This window comes from Rattus norvegicus, chromosome 19 (genome assembly GCF_036323735.1).
Source record: "Rattus norvegicus strain BN/NHsdMcwi chromosome 19, GRCr8, whole genome shotgun sequence".
NCBI classification, from domain to species: domain Eukaryota; kingdom Metazoa; phylum Chordata; class Mammalia; order Rodentia; family Muridae; genus Rattus; species Rattus norvegicus.
Window position 1 is genome coordinate 59,978,344 of NC_086037.1, and position 4,099 is coordinate 59,982,442.

The 4,099-nt window shown below is 46.7% G+C and overlaps 1 protein-coding gene across 3 annotated transcripts in view; it reads left to right on the plus strand.

Annotated features, from left to right (window-relative positions):
- Positions 1-4,099, plus strand: part of Wwox (WW domain-containing oxidoreductase) — a 930,922-nt gene that overhangs the window by 639,942 nt on the left and 286,881 nt on the right. The window lies entirely within an intron of this gene.

A 4,099-nucleotide genomic window follows, 5' to 3' on the forward strand; every position in this document is an offset into this window, starting at 1 on the left:
GTTCCAATCCCCTTCTTTCTCCTTTTAAGTGCATGTTTTCCAACCACATTCTCCTGACTTTCCTGTAGTCCTGTTTCCCAGATCTCATTTCTTTTCTCTTCCTTCTAGTAGCAATATCAGTCTCTTTCCCTCAAGGCTTGCCACTTCGCACTGCCCTCCCTCTTGATTCACTGAGATCCTTTCTCATACTCAGTCTCCAGCACTCAGTCCCCAGTACTCAGTCCTTAGCACTCAATTCCCAGTATCCAGTCTCCAGCACTCAGTCCCCAGTACTCAGTCCTTAGCACTCAATTCCCAGTATCCAGTCCCCAGCACTCAGTCCCCAGCACTCTCCCTATCTCTCCTCAGAACAGGATCACCCTCCCAGTATTCTTCCTTCCACTGTGGCCCTGGTGACCCTCTTTGAATTTGATTCTCTGGTTGATAACACCTGCCTCTCACATGGATGACACCTGCACTGTGCCTCTTGCTTTTTATTTCTCACTTCAGAAACTGCTAAACTACAGATCAATGTCAATTGAAACCTGGATTGTCAAGCTACAACTGTTGTCTGTTTTAGGCAGAATAAAAGCAAAGCAAAACAAAACAACAACAAAAAAAACAACTCTATTCTTTTATTGCTACAGTGTCAGAATTGAATATTCTCCACAGACGCTGGTTCACAACCACAGAAACCATTTCCAAGGGATTCCTTATAGATTACACTTGCCAGGTTTAGTGGTACATGCCTATATTCAGAGAGGCTGAGGCAGGAGGATTGTGAGTTTCAGACTCGTCTGAGTTACCTAGAAAGATGCTATCAAGGAGAAATGATGAGGGGGGAGAAGGGGCCAAGAGGAAGACAAGAAGGGGAGGAAGGAGGAGGTGGGAGGAGGGGGGAAGGAAGGGGAAAGGAGAAGAGAAAAGAAGGGCATGGGGGGTGAAGAGAAGGGAGGAGAGGGGAGGAAAAGAAAAGGAGAAGGGAGGAAGAAGGGGAGGGAGGAGGGAGGAAGATGGGGGAAGAAGGGAGGCAGGAAGGTGGGGAAAGGGAAGAGAATCGCCAACCCCTGGTGTCTACCCAGGATCCGGAGCCTGAATCCATCCACCCAGGCTCTAGGCTCTGCAGTGAAACTGACAGGACCTGTCCCTATCTGCGAGTAGCACCTGCTATCCTCTCGCAGCTCCAAATAGATTTTGGTGGGATAAACTAGCCACGAGAACTGCCCCTCAGGAGAAAACATGGCTAAGTGTTACTAGGGCCCAGAGGAAATGGAAGAAACTTGAAATCTGTTGTTCTTGCTTTAGTGAGAACGACAGTAGTTGGCCGAGCTCTCAGTGTGGGCAGGTGACGATTTTCCTCCTTGTCGTTAACTTTCGAGATCTCAGCTCTGCGTTTCTGGCTCAACTGTAGCAACAGCAGCCACATGAGGTTTCCAGGCTCACCCTCACCTTTATAGCAAGAGTTGCTCTGCAGTCTCTGTTGAATTTCTGTATGCCCCCGTTAGCTTCCAGGTCACCCGGAGTGTTTGGATTACATCGTCTATGTGCTGTTCTACTCTCCTTTCTCCCTTTCTTTATTCTCTCAAATTAGGAGCTTTCTCTTACCCGGAAGCATGCATCATCAACACAGAGTATTCACTCTGTAATTCCCACGGCGGGGACGCCGGGATGCAGGTTCATGGGGACACTTTTGTTTTTTAATAAACGAGGTCAACAGGTTTGTAGCAAATGTACACTGACACACGTTTTTGTTAAAGAGGCATATTTGCCATTGAAGTATGGTTATTTAAAATTGTAACGCGCACTTGTACACATACACGCAGGACAGGATCTCCCACATAGTTCAGGCTAGCTTCTGTCTCACTCTACTGCTAACCGTGACCTTGAACTTTTGCGTCCACCCCCCTGAGTGTTAGAATTATACAGCTCTTTGCCTCCATCCGGGGTATATTCAGTCCTGGGAGTCGAGCACAGGGCTTCACACATACTAGGCAAGTGCTCTATCCACTGAGCCACACGCCCAGCCCAACTTGTGAAAATAAGTTTTCAACAAAAATCGACCAGCAAAAACCCTTCTTCGTTGTTCTCTTTGGGAATGACCCTCTGCTCTGATCTCTCAGGCTCCCACTGGGCAGTCACCGTACCCTTAGTCCCTGAGTCTTGGGCACTTGTCCCCAGAACACAGGTCACAGTCATGGGGGCTCATCCACATTCAGTTGCCAAGCTGGCTTCCCAACGATGCTGCTGATTCACTCCCTTCCTGTCCTCTTTGCAGCCCTGATAACCCTCAGAGGGCAAAGCCAGAATGGGAGGCAGGGTGGAGGAATGGTAGGATCCAGACTCTGTGTGCTTACTGAACTGTGGTTTCCCTACTCCCGGTTCCCTAAACAGATTACTCCTCGCCCGTGACATTATTGGAAAGTCACCTTCCGGTTCACTTTCTATTTGTAGAAACATCAGCCTCAGCCTCGATTCAGGTATTGCCTCACAGAAAACCAGGTTTCGGGTCTTTTTCTCACTTCTCAATAAAACACACCTGTAGCTATCAACCGTTGTCTGTCCTCACACTGCCTGGCTCGCAGAAGCCTGACACGAACTCTCTTTATGGTTCTTGTTCCTCAAATCTAAGGGAAGAGAAGAAAAATCATTTGTCTACATTTTTATTACATCACCAACTGTCTTTCCCAAATCCCTTGACATGACTCTTAGTCTATTTCATAGAAAATAAATTAAAAAAGAGAAAGTCACCCAACACAGGATTGGGCAAATAACGTAGTCGGTAGAGTACTCAAGAGGACCAAATCTTGGTCCCAGCAACCAGGTTAAAAAGCTAGATGGTGGTGGTGGCGTGTGTTTAAGCTCAGTGCTGGGAAGCAATGACAGGGATGACAAGTAGATGGAACTCTGGGGCTTGCCAGCCTGCCTAGCTGAATCAGCAAAGCCCAGGTCTCAGTAAGAAACCTTGTCTCACAAGTAAAGCACACAATACCTGAAGTCCCTGAAGTTCTTACCAGGCCTCCACACACATGCATATCCATAAATACACTCGAATGCACAGACATCACATGCACACAGACACAGCCATGTCTACAGCCAGGCATGCACAGACATTTCTACAATCATGGGCGCACACACACGTGCACATACAGGGACCTGTCTACAACCATGCAAACACACAGGCAGAGTTACCCAACATCTTCCTGTATCTTTTTTTCTGTCATCCCCTGCTCTCTAAGCTCCGATTTTCACCTCTGAGGTCCTATCCGCTAGGTGATAACAATATGCAAACTCCGATTTAAGACCTGTTATCTACCAATCATAGCGCGAAGCTTGGCTATCTTAGAAGTTCAGGTCTCCATCCCCCTTACCCTCATCTCTACACGGGCCTTAGAATATTGCACTTCATTCAATCATTCTTATAATGAGTCCCTACTACCAGGGAATACGGAGTTAAAAAAGGTGATCGCACTAAAATTAATTAGCATACGACCTGCTGGACCCAGGGAAGTGACTGGATCCTGATCAATAGCAATATGATTACATCTGTGCCACAATTATAAATTATTTAAAACACTACCCCTAGGTTACTGACGAGTTGCCTTTAAATTAAATTCTCTGTCAATAATTGATGCAAAGAATTAATGCGAGAACACCTTCGGTTACTGAAACTTTTTTTTTTAAGGTGGCATAAAATATTGAAGTGTGTGGCCCGTCATTAGCAGCTAGGCTGTCTGTTTGCCACAGCATCCCTCTGTTACAAATTGGTCAGGAAAGACTCTCAGATCTTGAAAGATGACAAGGACTTCGAGTCCACTGCTGGGCAGTTTTCTAAGGACAATGAGAAGCCCCAATAGAGGCTCAGTAGACGAAGGCAAGGGGCTGGGGGAACCGCTAACTAATACTTGATTTCTACTTCTTCAGTGCTAATAAATAAGAACTCTCCTTGTTAATTCTTAGACCCCGCCACTCTTGGTAAGGGGAAGTCTTAAGTGACTTGTGGAATCCTAATCTGACTTAGGCAGTGATGATTTCAGAAAGAAAAAAAAAGGAAGGGAAGGAGGGGTAAAGGAGGAAGAGAGGGAGGGAGAGAGGGAGGGGGGAGGGAGAAAAGGATGGGGGG